At 34.1% G+C, this 19,922-nt stretch overlaps 1 long non-coding RNA gene across 1 annotated transcript; it reads right to left on the minus strand.

Moving 5' to 3' along the window:
• Positions 1–4,107: 4,107 nt before the first annotated feature.
• LOC149960532 (uncharacterized) lies at positions 4,108–4,468 on the minus strand. The gene is made up of 3 exons (XR_016480767.1): positions 4,389–4,468; positions 4,260–4,314; positions 4,108–4,154 (listed from the first exon to the last, which is right to left on the minus strand). It is a non-coding gene; the product is annotated as an uncharacterized LOC149960532 (long non-coding RNA).
• Between the last annotated feature and the right edge of the window lie 15,454 nt (positions 4,469–19,922).

Consider the following 19,922-nt stretch of genomic DNA (forward strand, 5'->3'; position numbering starts at 1 on the left):
AGAATTTCCCCCTCTTTGGAATCGAAAATCCTTCTTCATTCACAGGCGCTACGGAAACCTACAACACATTTTAAGCCTACTATTTACAACTTGAGAAAAAGCCGCGCAAATGTTATCAATGCCTATTCAAGAAACAATTATTTGCAAAATGCAAATCTTTTCTAAGTTTTCCCTTGTATGTGTATTTTATTTAAGAAAATGCCTACCTTTAGTGATGAAAATTTCAAAACATGGTGTATCATGTTGGCTCTTGATTTCTTGACGATTCAAGTATAAATATATGTATTGTAGAAATAGTTACAACTTTGTGATACCATTGAAAGAATTTTCCAAATAAAATTCACGTAGAAAATAATAACGTTGATTGGTTTTACTACGATTTAAACAATGGTTGTCGTTTTAAAAATATCTAACAATATCTTTAACTTGAAATTATCATTAGATAATTTTCAATGTTATTTCAACCGTTTATTTAAGGTTTAAGATATTTATATGAATCTTAGTCCATAAGAATTTTTTCTATCACGAAAACAAATTCCTTACTTCAATGATTAAGTGACCCTTTGATACTTTTACATATTCCTTAAATTCTGAATTATCGCTATTTTGCATATACTGCGCAAATGTAAAGTTTTTTTCTACAAAACTTATTACAAACACGGTTTTAATTCTGTTACTCAAATTAAGTGAAACCGTTTAAAAACGGTAGACTGCTGAGTTTCGCAAATTGAGTGAAGACGTTTAAAAACGGTAGACTGCTGAGTTTCACAAAATGAGTGAAACCGTTTCACAAGTTGGTTTTTACTAGTAAATAGTAAGTAATATACTATAGAGACAGATACTTCATGGTTAAAAATAAACTTTATAATAAAAGTTTATTTTAAACCATGAAGTATCTGTCTCTATAGTATATTACTTACTATTTACTAGTTTAAACTAACCATGGTTAAATTTTGCACACCAAAAATAGTGTAGGCTGTCAGCAAAACCCCTCTTTTAAATGAATGTTTTAAACAAAGCTTATTTAAACATTTGAAAATTTACGTTATTTAGGAATCTACGAATATTTGAGACTAAACATTTTGTCATGAAATGAAAATTACTTCTTGGAGCGAAAACACGTATTGTACTTAGCTTTGGCTTGCAGGTGACAGCCACTTAGAAGTCAAGAATATCATCATACTTTGCAGTTGCACGGTTCTTTGAAAGCTTTGTTTTTAGATAATAAGTAGTTTGAGTTAATGCTTTCGTGTGATACATCGATATAGCGAAAAACTAATTTGAAAAAAAAAAACGCATTCGTGTGAACTATTGATATAATGTAATAAAACGCAAGCTAAGTGCTAAGAGCTTCTTTTGTTTCGCTTTTGATTAGGTTAATGTCGAGCACGTTTGATTTCTTTATCGACGTTGAAAGTCGTGTACACTTCGTCGTGCCTAAAGTGTTGTCCAATAAAACAATCCAGTATTTATAGTTTTACATTACAAATCTGTTTTAGAAATTTGATAATAAACAACTTTTTAATATTTCATGCTAACCGACGCCAACGCCATCTTGTACATCAAAAAATTCCTCACTTAAAAGCTCAATGATAAAATCGATTATCTGATCAACCATTATATTTAATATCGTTAAAGGAACTTAGGAGGGCATTCTTATTTATTTATTAAATAATTTATTGGTGTTGACATTGCAGATATACTTATAATTATACAATTCATCACCCCAACCGCATAAGAAAAATTTTGTGCGTCGTGGGGAACAATAATATTTTCAAATCACGGCTTTGGAGGTGAAAAGCAATCGCATTACGTTATTTTTAGAATAAAAAAAATAAAAAAGTTAGCTAGTTCCCAAAATATTTGATATTAATAAAAAAATATTCAATCTTTCGTAACCATAATTATTAATCCATTGACAAATTTGGTTTTTAAATAGTTTTTTGTCCGTACAATTTTTAATTTCAGCGTTCAATAAATTGCATAGTTTTGTCCCTAGGTAGGTAACGTGATTTTAGCCAACTGATTTGAACATTTTCTGAATGGGAAAATTTCTCTCCCTTATAGCGCGGGTATTATAATTAGTTTAACAAGTCAATAAATCTCGATGTTTTAAAGTATACATCAAAATTATTTTACCATACAATTGGTTAATAGAAAAAACTGAGAAGTCTTTACCCTGTTCGTAACGATTTCTCTTTAAACACATTCTAATAATATTTCTCTGGATAACTCTTAAGGGTTCCAAAGAAGTCTTATAAGTACCAGCGCATCCGATCATACCATAAGAAATTATTGATTGGACTATAGCAAAATAGAATATTTTTAACCAATATAATGGTAAGATATTCCTCAGTTCATACAACTTATATTGACATACACGTTATTTTTTAAAACATTATTAATATGCAAGTTCTTATTCAATTTTGAATCAATCGTTATTCCCAAATACTTAATACTTCCAACTCTCTTAATTTCAGTACAATCAAGGTTACAATGGTTATTTAACAAGTGGTTATGGATATTTATAGGTAAGTTATTAAAATTTTGTATTTTCGGTCTCTGGGTAAAACATATATATATTCAGTTTTGTTCGAATTAAGAGTTAATAGACTCATATTTAATATTTATACACAGTTAACCATTATGAACATTTTCTGGGGTTTTCTATAGGAACTTTAAATATAAAGTATTAAAGAATTCCTTTAGATTATTTTAAAGAATATTTCGGAATATTGGCCCCTTTTTCTAAAGAAAAATATTGGGTTTTCCTATAGAATTTATAAAGTTTTCCTCTATAAATACCCTTACATTTTTCGAAAGAATATCGTTAGAAATATTAGTGTACACGCTCCCGCTCCGCCCCCCCCCCCACTCCCTTAGCTATTGTCCTCATAGACATACGAACTATACTTATACCTAGACGGAGTATTGCAGAATCTCAAGGCACTAGCGTTTTGTGCCCGGTTTTCCGTCCCGCGCGCGTCTCATGTGTGATATGGACAAAATTCCGTGGAGCCACCAAATCGTTTGGTGGAGAACGGAGAAACTATAAAAAGCGGAAAATTCGAACGCAGGACGCAAAAACGTATTTTCTTAGAGACTTGTAAAAATTGTTTAATTTACGATAATAAAGTTAGTTTTTGGTAAAATACAACGCGAAATAAAATATTTTACGTAAATTTAAACTTCAAACAATTGAAAATGGTACAAACTTGTGTGGTTCCCAATTGTAAAAGTCGGTCACCAAAGGAAAAAATACCATTTCACAAGTATTTCTTGTTTTTATCATAACAATTTCATATCTTTGTTTAAAACCTTGTATTGTCCATTTTTTATAATAAAGATTACCTCAATCTAACTTAAACTTGTGCTCAAAATGGCTTAAGGCAATAAATCGTTTGAACTTAATACCCGGAAAGTATCACTTTGTTTGTGGAAAACACTTTAAAGAATCGGATTATCGTGTTGGCAAAAACGCGAAAGATCTCACGCGGAAAATTCTTAAGGAAGACTCAATTCCTTCGGTTTTTGTGAGGGAAAAAAGTGATCTAACATTTAATGAAACTGGGACAAAAGTATATAATTCAGTGTTTAATAATGTTAGTGAAATAGGTATATATACATAATAAACGGCTTTGTAGCGGAGCTATAGCAAGCATGAAGCAATGGAAACTTCAAATACCCTGCAGTTTGATTTCAGTAACCAGCTATCGGAAATATTAGATGTTGCAGCGTCTCCAAGTGTGTCAGAGCAGCCAGATCTAGATTTCTATGCTCTTGAATTAGACATACTATCCAACGATGATAAACACTCGGAAGTAAGTATAGTTGCCCTAATAATAAATATAAAATTATTTCTGAAAAGAGTAAGCTTGGAAGATCTACACATACTGTGGTTAATATTTTTTACACTTTTTAGTCTATAGTGATTGGCGATGAACCTATCCAAGTTAATGGAACTGAAGATGAATGTATGCATGATGTACAAGAAAGTGTTTACTTTGAAAAATCACTGGAAAATGCAAAGAGCAATCACGATCATGTGGGTTGTTAGAAATTTTAAATACTTACCTAGTGAAGTTTATTTAGAATTTGTTTTGTCAATTTTGTAGACATATTTCAAGGAATCCAGTAGTGTTAATCCTCAATTGCTAAAGAAAGAAATTAAAACTGTTGAGGTAAAATAGAAGTAAAGCACAATATTAAAATTAGATTTAATTAAATTTTTCCCAATAGAAATCATGCCAAACATCTACCCATTATGTTATGTTCCAAAAGGCTTTAACCCAAAGGAGAAATAGAGTTCAAGCTCTAAAAAAAACTTAAAGTTACCAAGCAAGCCATGAAACGCAAAACTTTAAAACTTTCTTCCCTCAAGCACGTACTTCATCAAATGAAGAAACAAAATCTTCTCTTAGAAGAAAATGCACTGGATATTAAGGAAAGATTCGGACCAACTTCAATTGAATTGTTTACATTTTTGCGTCAAACAGGACCAAAAAATCAGAAAAAAACAAAAATACCCTCAGCTAATTCGAAGCTTTGCTATGACGGTGCATTTCTATTCTCCAAAAGCCTACTATTTCTTGAGAAAACATCTTTGTTTACCTCATCCTAACACACTTCGTGAATGGACGAACAAAGTCAATGGTCAACCAGGCTTCACGGCTGAAAGTTTCACCTACATTAAAAATGAGGTTGATAAATTTGATTATCCGCTGCTAGTAGCACTGTCTTTGGATGAAATGTCCATTAAAAAACACACCGAATGGACTGGGAAGGAATTTTCTGGTTATGTGAATTTGGGGTTGGATCACGATACCCAAGATACTGATGAAATTGCGACATCTGCTCTCGTTTTTATGGTTGTATGCTCTATGCTTCCTTTGTTTACATTTGACAGCTGACTTACTTTTTTAGTATAGTTAAGGCTATAGCCTAGGTATAGTTAGCCGCACGTAGACGCCGTAGGCGGCGCCACGTAATTTTGTCCATATCACGCATAACAAAGCGCCATTGCTCAAAACCGGCCTCAATTTCGTAGATCCAGCAGTTTGTCTAGGTATAAGTATAGTTCCTATGTCTATGATTGCCCTCCTCTGGATTCTCTCCCCCGTTAGCACTGCTCCCCTTTACGGTCTCGCCCCTTCTACACTGGATGGCATTATTGATTACAATTTTATAACACAGTTACCTTTGTACAATTCAAGTATATTTTTTAAGTATGCGAATGAATTGGTCCAGTACTATTAACAACCGAAATTTATTCAAATTATAACAATTAAGTTAATTGATTAATTATTTGTTTTTCTTTTCTTGATATTTATTTTATTTTATCCTGAATTCTTTTTACTTTCATCGATGGTAAATTAAACTTTTTGGATGTTAAATCTGAAAAATTAACTTAATTAGTTTTATAATTTCAACCGATCAATATATTTATATTTATCTATAGTACTTATGATCGCATCAATCTTTTGTGGATCCAATTTTGTTCTCGGAGGGCAGGCTTTAAGGGCGTTCGATACTTTCCCCGAAAGCGATCCACTCGCCAATTCCTCTCGGTTAAACATGCACTTTAGGATATTTCGTGCAAAATAATGTGCCGTTTCTGCTGGCGTAATACTCTGCATTAGCCAAATCCGTTTTGTTAATTTTGACATTGTTTCCAATGTCAATCTGCTCAGAAAATAAGAAATTAAATATATACTTTTGGAATTATAATTTTAACATTTAAATTTACCATTTCCACCTCCTTTTCTTGTTCGGTAAAAGGACTAACATCTTGAAAATATAAAATGCATGTCAATCAAAAGGAAGGAAAATCTATGTCTGTGTAGATAAATAATTAATACCCGTCATTTCCCTTGATGAATGAACTTCGTATTTCAATCTTTTATTTTTTTCCTTCAGTTTTGAAATTTTTCCAAGAAGTTCCATTTCCTTTCCAAGAAGATCCACTTAAATTGTCAATTTTATGTATTTGCTAATGAAATAACAATAATTGGAATTAAATTGTGCAAACTACCAATTTAGCCTTCTTATTCAGTTGATAATACCTCATTAACCGCTTTTGTTGACCTAACACCTTTAGATTTTTTTAAACAGTTTTTCCATTTTAATCACAGATCCAGTAATAAAAATTATTTTTATTATGATTTAAAAACATAAACGTTTCCTTAATATTATTTTTTAAATAATCTTAAGTAATAATATCATAAAGTAATTACTATTCTGAATATTATTAAATAATGAAATTTATTAAGGTCGGGGATGGTTAACTTTTATTCAATAGATAAAGCTCTCAAAATTATTCGTACGAGGCTAATAAAACGGGGTTCAATAAATTGAAGTTTTTACGACACATTTAATTCAGTTTAAAAAAAAAAGCTTTGGTTTCATAAACAAAGTCTAAACCCGGTTTTATAAGCCTAAACTGAAAATATAAAGACATTTTTAGAAAACTTTCCATATGCAATTAGCTCTCCTGGAGCGCACTCTTCTTTTCCGCTTGCATCCCAATCTATATCCGTGACGGTGTTAATAAGCTCATCAAAGTCATTGGCAAGAGCATTTTTGGTGGCGAGTGCACTATTAACTATCTTCCTAATTGGATAGACATCTTTAACATAAGAGTCAATCCACTGCACTAACATATGAACCCCTTTTGATTTTCCATTCATTATTATTCATTTCTACAATCCAGTCTTAGGAAACGAACCTGCCCAATCTAAACACAAAAAAGAAGTTGTGAAAGTCGTTCAATGCCACTAGTTTGAAGAAGAAACAGTTGACCAAAAGTGGTCGAAGACTCGAATATGGCTAATTGCCAATAAAATACATCAGTATTTTTGTTCGCCAAACCGGGGTCTATGCTATGCAGTCTTTACCTTACCCGCGCTCGTAATACCGAGAATCGGAGATAAACGTAGCAAGGTCACTTGGACTATTTCCTGGCTTCGGACAATAGGCATAGGTATGCTCTTCGCTTCCTTGGGGCTATCTCCACTTTAGGGCATAAAGCGTATCACCTTGTAGTTCTGTTCGCGCTATAAAGCCCGTGAAACGCGAGGCTAAGAATTTCAGGTACCAAAAGATTTATACTCCAAATATCGAAAACGAAATCTTTTGGCGAAAAATTAAAATCACAAAAAATAATAACTAGTTTTTTAGCAAGTACCACTGAAATAACCGTAATATCAAACGTTAATCAAACGATTTTTAATATAGAAATTGGAATTTACTAAATTTTCCATGGGTCAGTTGAATTCTACGAACTCACGGCTTTCAAACGAAAGGAACATAAAACATTTTGAATAGGAGTCTTTTACTCTTGCAAAAAAATTTGGAGCGCTTGAAACGGTACGCGCGACATTAAAACTCGGGTGAAAGTCATCAAATTAACAATCATAACCTAATAACTCGTAAAAAACTGCCATAATACTATCGCTTTTAAACGAAACAAAAGGAATTATAACAAGTTGGCAAGCCAAAATATACCTCTCCTCGGAAGAATGGTCCCAAGTGGTATTAATTGTTCTCCGTCATTCAGAGTTGTTTACTAGAAACGTAATCCCGGTTCAATACCGCCCGATATAAAATTTTAATTTTAATTAAAATAATTGAGACGAAAGAACCGAGTTAAATTTATTAAGAATAATATAAATTAAGTAGTTATAACAGCGAGTTAGACGTACTAAAACAATGCACAATTGAATTTAACTCTATTTACAGAAGAAGTTAATCAGTTATATATAATACGAAGCAAATTTTAATGAAATAAATATGTAGAGAGGGTATTTGTATTTTTCTCGCTTACGAAATACTTGCCGCATCTATAACACTCATTTTATTTCAACACTCGCCCTTGATGAAGATACCGTAGAATAGCTATATTTGATATCTGGTAGTGGACGACTCGTAGACTTCCTGCTGACGTTATGACACAGACCGAATGAAAATGACCAATACCGTCCAATTTTCAATATTATATAATGACTCGCAGTAAATCAATGACTGCATTAGGAATCGTAGATACCCAAATATCCACACCAATATAAATGCATTAACAAGAAGCGTAGACGGAATAGTAAGGTCTCTTTATAAATAACAAGTTGGCAAGCCAAAATATACCTCTCCTCGGAAGAGTTTTTAATTTTCAATGAAGCGTAACTGTATCCGTGATTCTGCGGTAGAACACTCACCTGTCGTGCAAGAGGGCTCGGGTTCGAATCCCGGCCGTTTAAAAAATTATACTACACCCAATGACAAAAAGAGGTCGCTTTTGGAAAAACCTTTTCCCTGATTTTAAGAAACTGCTTACGCAGTGATTACCCTTTGCCCCGAAAATGTTGTATAACCCCTCCTAAGGTACAAAGTCCCCTCGGAGAGGTAACAAGTTGGCAAGCCAAAATATATCTCTCCTCGGAAGAATTGTCCCTAGTGGTATTAATTTCTCGAGATAACCCTTAAAGATATATCTCCGCAATTTAGAGTTATTTGTTAAAAATATTAACCCATTTCTATCCCGCCCGGTATAAAATTTTAATTATAATTAAAATAATTGAGACGAAACGACCAATTTTAATTTATTCAGAATATCATAAGTTAAGTAGTTACAACAGTAAGTTAGACGTACTATAACAATGCACAATTGAATTAAACCCTTTTACAGAACAAGTTTATCAGTTAAATATAATACGAAGCAAATTTTAATGAAAGAAATATCTACAGAGGCTTTTTGGAATTACTCGCTTACGAAATACTTGCCGCATCTTTAACGCTCATTTTATTTCAACACTCGCCCTTGATGAAGATACCGTCGATATCTGGTAGTGGACGACTCGTTCACTTCCTGTTGACGTTGTGACACATACCACATGAAAAAGACCAATGTCGTCCAATTTCCAATATCATATAATGACTCGCACACCCAAGAAATCATTGACTGCGTTCGAAATCGTAGATATCCAAATATCCACACCAAATGTATTTATAAGAAGCAAAAACCTTACCATCAACAAAGCACAGAGAGCCACTTGACTAACCGCCAGCTCTTAAAGCAATTAACGTTAAATTATCTCCTTTGAATTAACAGAACTATATATAGGTCGTTAAGAAAGTGGACCACCCACAGGGTCTACCCTTTAACCATCTAATCTCGGCTGACTGCGCTAAAACAAGATTTAACCTTTAAAAAATACCAGATTAGGCCTTCATAAATTCATTAATAAAAAAAGACTTTATTACCTATTATGCTTACGATGCCTGTCTTAATTTCAGTGAATCTAAGCAGTTATCGGTGGTTCTGTGGTAGAGCGCTCGACTGCCAAGCCGAATGGTCTGGGTTCGAAACCTGGGTGGCGCATTTGTTTTTAATCAATAGAGAAACGCTAAATTAGAATTTCTTCGATGCAATAATTTCAATTTCAATTCTATTTCAATTAAACCAAAATTTCGTACTCTATTAAATACGCTTCCGATAAAGCTGAAGGTCTAATTTTCAAAAAGGCGTAACAAGTGTGGGTGGTTCTGTGGTAGAACGTCCGCCTGTCAATCAGGAGGTCTCGGGTTCAAATCCCGCCCGATGCGATCGCAAATTGATACTAAGACGAATACCGTGTACAACTGGTGGAAACCCTGCCATTGGACGTTGAGAGGTAGCATTACACTCAGCACTCGGTCCGTCCCAAAGTCATTAAGAAGAAGTTGGAGAGAAAACGCCCATATAAACACAACAGACTCAACATGCACAACCATCAGAACACAAACACAACAAATTCAACACTCACAACCTACGCATAAACATTACAAAAACGTAATACACCAAACCGTCACGACGGTGAGCGAAAAAACACCATCCAAACCAAACCGCAAATGCTTCCGTTAACGCTCACCGTCACACGGTGGTTTTGCCAACCCTTTGAAAAACTACGTACGCAGTGATTACACTTTGCACCGAAAATGCGAACGCGTTCGCAGGCCTGACAGACCCACAGACCCACAGACAGACCCTCCCACAGACCCACCCACAGACAGACACGGTCGTTGTATAACCCCTCCTAGGGGACTTTGTCCCCTCGGAGAGGTAAAAAGTGCGACACCTTACCATTAACAAACAGGAATTTTCGACGTTATTATAATGAAACCGGATAAGCTGAAGAACACGACGTACACACTATAAAGTCTCCTCCAAAACTGGACTTTTTCGTGAAAAAATAAGGTCAAAAAACAAAAGATAAAAATATAAGGTCAAAGAATAGACAAAAAACAACATTATCTCGATCAGTAAAAATAGCATACAACCCTTCCTTTGCCTAAAACCCAGATACAAATTATATTAAGAGTATCCGAAAAATAAACCTCCTGACAATTAAAGAGTTTAAAAACGTCATGGAATAATATGTTACAGATTTATAACACAATTGAAAAGGAATCAATAACACAGCGGCAACAAATCAAAGTCCTAAACCCGAAATCCCAGTACAACTCCCGACGAAATAAAAACAAAATATTCACAAACATTAAAAAACCAAGTTCAATAAAAAAATATCCCTAGATATTGTATTCATCCGTTTAGTAAAAAAAGCCCGCCTTATCATAATGGTTCCTTTAATTCAATATTTACCCTAACGAAGTAAATGGCTCAGCGGTGAACTATTTGCGTGTTAACAATGTGGCCCAAGTTCAATTCCTGATCACGATCAAATTTTACATTGAAATTTTTTAAATATTTAATTGAATATAATATTAATATAATTTATAAATATTTAATCAAATATAAAATTAAAATAATTTATAAATATTTAATTAAATATAAGATTAAAATAATTTATAAATATCTAATTAAATATAAGATTAATATAATTTATAAATATTTAAAATGATTTAGAATAAATTAAAGTTCCTAACGTTATAACTTCGTAAAGGACATTCGCCAAAGCTGTTTTTTAGAAAAACACCGATTCTTGACAGTCAGGGCTTAGAGTAAATCTCTCGCACGCAGCAGACCCGGGTTCGATTCCCGGCCGGCACCAATAAAACGCAAATTGACACTAAGACGAATACCGCGAACAATTGGTTGATAAGTTGCCATAACACTCAGCACTCGGTCCGTCCTAAAAGTCAATTAGTAAAAGTTGAAGAGAAAACGCCCGTACAAACACAACAGACAGAACATACTTAACCACCCACAACCTTCATAACACAAACACTACAAACACACGCCAATTTCTTATGCAACGTTTGCCTAAAAGGTAATCATCGTTGTCACCCCAAGTCTCGGGAGGTAATTGCAAGAAAGAGTCCTTGATGTCTAGAACTGAGAGCGTTTTCAGCGTTCTTTGTGATGCAAAAGCTTCTAATGTGGCTTCCGTGGATAGTTTATCAGAGTCACCTCGTACTAAACGAGAACTGCCGTCAACATCCATTCTTTGAACAATGGCCATTTTATCGCCAAATGACAGCTTGTCGGTAAACAACCCAGCAAACACAAATCGTCCCTGGGACGTCCCAGCATGGTCCTTAGAGCCCAGCTTGGTCCCGTCCAAAATTCGTCCTACGGGACGAATAACGGGCGTCCCATTTTAGTCCTCGTAGAACCAATTTCGTGACATCCGATATTCAGCCCAATCGACCTCGCATGGATCTCCACTATTCGTCCGAAATGTTTCGTCCATCAATGCTATCTAGAGGTGCGTTTATTAGCAATTAATTTTAATTTTTTTCACCTGTATTTCTATTTGAGCTGATAATGATTAATGAACCACAAAATATTAATTTTATTAATATTATTATTTAAATTTACGAGTTTATTTAACGTGAATTAATGAAATTACGTGTTAAATCAAAACTACTTAATTATTTAATTAATTTTTTCTGTTCTTAATTTTTATATTTTTTTATATTATTATTTTCTTAATTTTTATTTCCATTATTTTCATTTGATGAATTATTTCTACAATCACAGCCAATTACTGCGAAAAAGCTGATCTAAGTTGGCCGAGCTAAAGTCCTTTTAAAATATCTGGTAGCCCAGTTTGTAGTTTCTTTTGTACGACGCCATTACTCGATAGTTTGGAATCGGTCACCATAAAGTACATAATGCGTTCTACGCAAACGTTAAAGATTATAACATAGTAATCTCTAGTATTGCTGATAATATATCATAAGAGTAAGTATTTTATTAAAAAACTGTTTGATGTTTTAATGATTTTAACTCGATTTTTTTAATGTGTCTTTTACAGAGGTAGGAAGAAAATATGTTTGATCAAAGTCTTTTCATTTTATACCTGTACATGTTTCAATTTGACTTTTTAATATTATTCATTACTATCACTGAACGGTTCGCCTAAAGCTTTATTTCATACTGTTATATTTTATAGAAAGTTAGGGAAGGTTCGCTGTTTTTAAAGTTCATTTTGGACCTGTACATGTTTCAATTTAACTTTTTAAGTTTATTATTCATTACTCTCACTGAACGGTTCGCCTAAAGCTTTATTTTATACTGTGATAATTTATATAGTTAAATTGTAATTCCAATATTAATATTTGCGTTGAGATCTCCGAATGTTAGGGAAGGTTCGCTGTTTTTAAAGTTCATTTTGGACCTGTACATGTTTCAATTTAACTTTTTAAGTTTATTATTCATCACTCTCAATGAGTGGTTCGCCTAAAGCTTTATTTCATTTTGTTATATTTTGTATATTGGATTTGGAATTCCAAAAGTAAGATTTGCGTGTAATTCTCCGAATGTTAGGGAAGCTTCGCTGTTTTTAAAGTTCATTTTGGTCCTGTACATGTTTCAATTTAACTTTTTAAGTTAATTATTCATTACTCTCACTGAACGGTTCGCCTAAAGCTTTATTTTATACTGTGATATTTTATATAGTTAAATTGTAATTCCAAAAGTAAGATTTGGATAAATATTAAAATTAAGCTTCGAGAAACATTAATTTCTAGAGTACATTTTTCATCCGATAGTCTTAAATTTTTAAGGAATAGTATTAAATGGCTTAGTTTTATTTTGCTTCTGATCTTAAAATTAATTTTATTGATTTTATTGTTTTTTTACGTTTGTATAAGGAAGGTTATTTAATTTTTTAATTATTTAGTTAAATAACTATATAAGTTTTGTAATTTATATGTTAACTGCTAATACTTGCAGAGTTCGTGTTATTACAATCAAATTGTACACTTGTTGCTGGATTTTTTCCATTATCTGTATTTTAATGTTTTGAATAAAATTTTAATATCAAGTTTGGCTTTTTAAATTATTTGTTCAGAATACGATATCCAATAAACGTCCTAGTTTCATCCCTATTGAGCCATGATTGAACCAAATTAAAGGCCTAAAGACATCTCTAGGTTTTATAGAAAGACATCCAGGGGACGACCGCCGTAATCGCCGTTGGATGTCCGAAAACTCGTCCCCGGGACGTACTACGGCTATAGACAAACCGGACATTGGGACGTCCTTTAACGTCCAACCGACGTCAACCCCGGATTTTGGGATGTCCTACGGACGAAGGCAAGATCCGAGTGTGACGTCTATCGGATGTCCATAGGACGTGTTTGTGTTTGCTGGGAAGGCAAAGGCAACTAGCTCATCAGACAAGTACCATAAGTGAGGCTCTAAGACAACCCTTACTGCTGCGGCGATTTCGGGATCAATGGCTTCATATGATTTTAATCTCTTCCAAAGTTGCAGGTCATTAATCGGTGAATCTGCTGCCAAAGGCGCTTCTATCCAAATCTTGGTGTATATCAGTGCACCGAAACTAACAAATCGAACGATTTGTTTTTCTTCTCTTTTGGTTAGCTTAAGTGCTCGTGAATGACTCTTAAAGAGAAAAAGCTTCATAGTATACAGCAGTTTTGCCATCCATCGAGCATGATGTATTGGTCCCGGGGCATGCCAATGAATTATCGCAGGTGGTTTGTTCAGAACAATCATTGTGAGCTCTATTAGCTCTTTGTAATCATCACGAACTTGTTTTTCTCCAGCTAAAGCAGTGGTAAGACTCTCAAGAGTGTTTTCAACAAACGGTTCCGTGCTAGTATTGGAGTCAAGACAATCGTAGTGATCTTTTGAAAATGTATCCCAAACATCGCTGAATCTTAGGAGAGCTTGATGGCCCAAAGCACAGTGTAAATATTTATGAAAGCATTATTTCAAACACGTGATGACGAGAAGCAAGCCATAAAAGATCACGGCCCGTCTTTACTTCTAGAAGAGTGCACACTCCTTTTTTGGCACCGGTGTTAGAGGCAGTAGTTTCAAAACTCATAGCTCGGACTTTATTTGTGACATTCCACTGTTCCATTGTGTCAAAAACAGCATCGGACAGGTTTTTCCCCGTTCCTGCAGTAAGTTTCGGTACGCCTAACAGTTTTTCGGAACCATTACCGGAGACAAGAATCGGAAGGCACTCTACTTTCTTATTACCTGTAATATCAGGCAGTATTTTTCCATCCCAATGTATTGCAAGTGGATATGTCGGGTGGAATGTGTCTTTTAAATTCGCATTAAATTATTTTTTTGCTTTTTTTCTTGCACGTCGAATTGTGCTTCGAGAGATTGGGAGTGAAGCGGGTTTAAAATGAAGTGCGGCAGACAATGGAATAATTAGTCGCATTGCTTCTCGGTCGGTTATTTTGTTACGATCAAGAGCGCTGTTAACATGTTGTGTAAATATTCCACTAGTCGATGGCACAACGTTACTGGCACTGGTCGCGCTCCTTGTCTTTTTTGGTAAAGCAACGAAAACGTCATCTTGCTTATCCTTTAAGTGAAGCTGAAATCAAGTTCTAGTTCTTGACTTGACACTACCGAAGTTGAAGCATTAGTTTTAGCGGCCTTTTCTCGTAATTCTTCAGCTCTTTGTTTTCGTTTTAGACAACGTTCTTTCGTCTTTTTCAGCTTCTTGTCAATCGATGTCATAATCATCTTACGCTCACCTCTTTGATCAATGAGAAACTATCTGTCTTCCGCAATTTTGATTGAAATCATGGCATTTGCATGGGCAATATATCAAATAGGTTGTCTAGCTCTTCTGTAAACAAATGCTCTCTATTTTTCTGTGCTTCCGAAGCTCTTGCTTTATTTTTCTTTAAAAGGAGCCATTTCTTATGAATTTTTATAATTTTTTCAACGCAGTGTTTTGGTTGTCGAATCGGAATACCCGAATTGTTCCACACTTCTATGACTTCTTGAATGAGCATATGCGCTGAAACTTTGACATTTTTTGATTCATTTAATGTGTGGTGATAACGAAGTAGAACTTGCCGAAGAGTTGGAAGTTGGTTCTTCCTAAGCAATGGCTCCAGATCCCGACAGCCAAGTTGAAACATTTCGTCTTTTTTTCGAGTTGATGAACTCATTTTAATGCACTGATTCACTCACACACTCACAGTCTAGTAAATAAGTAACAGAGTTTTTTTACGTTCGTCTATAAAACTCTTGAACAGTAGTATTTAAAAATAGATTCACACACGAAACTGACCTGTGACAAAATATTAAAATCAAGAATTTTTTACCAACCGCACTCGATTGAGCACCCTCTTCCGCCAACGCCAACCAACTGAAACTATACAATGTTATTGCTTAGGATACTTGTTACAAATTTACGGGGTGGCCAAACTGAAAATCAAAAAAAAAAACTAATTTTGGACCACCCTAGTCATAAGACATACACAAGTATTAAAAATTTCAATGATAATAGACTTACTTAATTTAGAACAAAATAAAAAATAACACAAAATTGTAATTAAGGTAAATTATGAAATATCTTAGTTTTTTCTACCAAAAGAAAAACTTCACGCCCTAAAAATATTTTCTAAAGAAATCTATAGAAATACAATTTCCAGCGTTTATTCATAGCAACAACCATGATATCTAATACGGAAGTTGCCACATCATTGGGGTCACTTTTTGCTTCTACACTAATACCGTAATCAATATATCCAACAAATGATTTTCCATTCCACTTATATCTTTTTGAATTGACATTTCAATTAACATTAGTGGGACTAAAATTGAATATTCTGAATTTTCAATTTCTTTTTTTAGAAATTGGAAACTCTGAGCCGTGAAGCCTGGTTCACCGTTGATTTTGGAAGACCATTTTCGCAGTGTTGGAATGTGGCAAACAAAGTACTACTAAGAAATCTATACGCTTTAGGGCTGTAAAAGTGAAGCGTTAGTGCAAATTTTCCTTAGTACGCTGTTGTAAGACTTGCATTCATTTGCTGGCCCTGCTTCCTTCAAGAGCTTAAAAAGTTTGCGACACTTTTTAAAAATAGTAAACATTAATATAGGTTGGAATTTAATTTGAGTTTAAAAATCAGGGGCGTTCGTCTAAAGTCAATTAGTTGTCTAGGGGATGAATTTGGAATACAATTAAATATCAAGTGTCAGCATTTAAGAGACAACAAAGAGACGGTACTGGCAATGGTCAAAAAATATTTTATTTGCAACTCAAAATTGGCAACACTACCTTAAAAGTAAAACCTAACATCATTGTTTTTAAAACAAACTTAAAAACTAGCTCCAATAGATTTATCTAACTTTGGCTGGTTTCCAATTTAGACTTAATAATTGTGCATACGGTACCATACACATTCCCAATTTGTTGCTTCGACGATGTGTCCTTGAAAATGTGCAGCTCATAGGCTCGGTGTGACTCTAGATGGAATCGCGCTGGATGGAACATCGTAATGGAGAGTCCACTACTAGAACCGACGGCTGGGCGACGTAGCTCTACCTCTAGCCGCGAAGACAACGAAATCACGGCCACTGTAGCGTTGTTAAGTTCAAACGCGGGGAGCGAGTGATTGCACCATGTTGGGATACCCGGTTGAAAAAGCGATGGAAAATTTCCAGGACACTCTGAGCTACGTATAGCATTGTTCGGGTTGTTTCCACAGAATGGCTTAGGAATCATTTTGGCAGGACCCAGCGTTTGGGGAAAAACCAGCCAATATCCGTTTCATACAATAACAAAAATATGACTACTTAAACTAGACCTAAATTTAAAGATTGATTGACCATAAATGAAATTTAAAGTAATATTATGAATAATATAAAATTAGAATTTAAGGAAAATTAATTATATTCATTAAATGTTACAAGTTCCTTCGAAGTTGGAGAAAATAAATCTTCAAACTTTTTTTTTTTATTCGATTGTGACGTGTGGGACAATTCAGTCCTCTCGTCCATTTGATTAATCAGGGCGAGATATGTGTAACGGCCACGCCAACGGGGGATACGTGGGGACAAGGGTGGGGACACCCGTGGCGGAAGATTGGTGGTCGTCCTCACACGGCCATCCACAAACTCTGCCTCCCGGACGCCTGGGATTACAGGAGTGAGCCACTACTCCCGGCAATCTTCAAACTTTACCACATTTTCTTCCAGCATCAGTTTCTCTTTTCTCAAATTTGATAGAATGTCTTTAAAGCTTTCTAGCTTTTTATTCCTTTCAAAACTTTTTGTTCGCTAGCCTCAATTTTTTTTGGATTTTTTTCTTTTTATTTGAGTAGCAAGCTGACTTTTGAGCCTTTTTAATTTCTTTTTGGAAAGGGCTTCTAGTGTTGTTATTTGATTCTGCTTATAATCTTTGCTGTATGTCTAGAATTTAGGGACAATTATTTTTATGGTTGACTTAATGTAAAATACTTGTTCTCTAATTACATGGAATTTTGACGTGGAAAATATGGCATTATTGTGGTCTTCAAAATGTGGTCGAGATGTACCTTGACTTTTGATGCATGTGGAATCATTGAGAAATAAGGTGAAATCATCACACTGCATTGATTCTACACTTCGGGCAACTTCTTAATCGTGTGAGTGATGTTCTTTAGCGACAACATCTGGTGAACGCGAAGATATGCTTATATCTAGTGGTAATTTAAGCCAGCTGTATTTTCTCTGTAAATGATTAAAAATTGGCATGCATTTTTTTAAATTAGAGTAATTTAATGGTGGGAGTTACACAATTCCGACTCTCAAGTTGAAGTTCGGGTATTGGTAACTGTAAAGTTGGAACAGCTTTGTCAGAAAGCAACCTTATTTTCGCGTTGTTCCGATATTCATTTTGATCAAAATGACCCTCACAAATCGCGTCTTTATGCGTTGGAGTCCAATCTGTTTTCCAATGGCCTCGAGCCATATTTCAACGAATTAAATTTTTTCACCGGAAATCTGGTTTTAAACTAAAAAACTAATATCTTAATATTAAAAAAATAATGTTGTTACTATTCATTAATTTGCTTACTTATGGCATGAAACCTTTCGTTATATACCAGTATTAAAACATTCTCTAAAAGAACATTTTCTATCCATTATATTTTAATAAGAAATATAATAAAAAAATAAATAGTTAAAATGTTTTTTTAATAAGAAATCAATTAAACTTAAAAATTATTTATTTTAATTGACCATTAATACGAAAACTTGCAAACGCGTTTGTTTGTTGCAAGAAATCATACATTTCAATTTCGCGTCAGATTCGCCCAAAAATTGCAATATAGATGCCGCCACGGTTGAACGATATAGTTGATAAAGTCTCCATATTAAACGAATGTGGTACCTCTAATGCACATATGTCCTAAAAGTGTACAAGACCGAGTCAAAAGCGCATAATTAACGCGCCTGTAATAGAGCTTAAGGCAGTCATTTTGAACAATTATGGTTATAATTGTACACACCTTTTAGCTGAACAGTGTTTCCTTTTCAAGCCCAAATTTGTTTTGCGCTCTTCAAAATAAGTTAATTTGTGATAAATTTTAGACATAAATAAGGCATCAAAGGATTGCTACATAAAGAAATTGTTAAATCATAAAATAGCCTCAGATCTAACTACGATGTAATTAAATCCTAAGGTTATCAGTTCTATTCTTAACACGTGCAGTTTTTAAATTAAAATTGGGTAAGAAATCAAATGACCTTCGAAGCTCTATTTGTTTATTCATCGGGCTTTAAAATTTTAATTAATCGCTACATTACAATGTTTTGAATGCAACTGTACTCGCCAAGAATGTAAAAGAGCAAAACTTAATAACCCTACATTGAACACTCGCGTTGAAAGCAAGCAGGTTTTTCGAAAGCAGCTCGTCCTTTCTCACGCGTTTAATTGATACATATAAAATGAATTCATAGCGAGCTTTTTATATAATTCATTAGAAATCACGTCTGAATCGTGAAAAATTAGAGTCATCGTAGATTTGGAATGGGCTATCATAAAACAACGCGAGAAAAGTGAAGGTTTCGTGTAAAATTGAGAAATGTGACTTTCTCCTACGTTAGCAAAGACTACCACCAAATTACTAGATAATGTGAGCGATTCGGTGCCCTGTGGTGTGATTTAAGTAAGCATGGTATTTTTTATAACTTAAGAGTTTAAAATATTATCTTAATTACAAGTTTCTAGCGTATAACGGGTCATCAAAAAAAGTTCATATAGGTTATTGAGTTGTTATGCAACGATATTTAATTTTTTGGAAATTGTTAGACGCTGGTCAGATTCCCTATAGAGTTCTGATAAACCTTAAATAAGGCGAAACCGGTCTATTGAATTGCATACCAATTTTTCTAGGTTTTAGCTTTTTCATCCTTACATGATGACTCTTCTACCGTATCGCAATATTTTAACAAATGTTCCAATATAACTTACAATTTATTTTCCAAATACTTTGGAAATAACAAAAATTGAGCCTCAAATCGTCAGCAAACCCGTCGTGGAGCTACAACAATACGCGTTAACACCTATTAAAAGCTGAAAGGACGAAGTTTGTGCAAGAATGTTTATAAAAGTAATAAAAACATTGATTATTATTATTATTATTGTAGCTCTAACTCCCGATACTGCTAAGGTTATTTGCTCGAAACACGCACCTTTCAGGATAACCCTTAGAATAGG

Source organism: Leiobunum rupestre, chromosome 1 (assembly GCF_980474605.1).
Source record: "Leiobunum rupestre chromosome 1, qqLeiRupe1.1.hap1, whole genome shotgun sequence".
In the NCBI taxonomy this organism is placed as follows: Eukaryota; Metazoa; Arthropoda; class Arachnida; order Opiliones; family Sclerosomatidae; genus Leiobunum; species Leiobunum rupestre.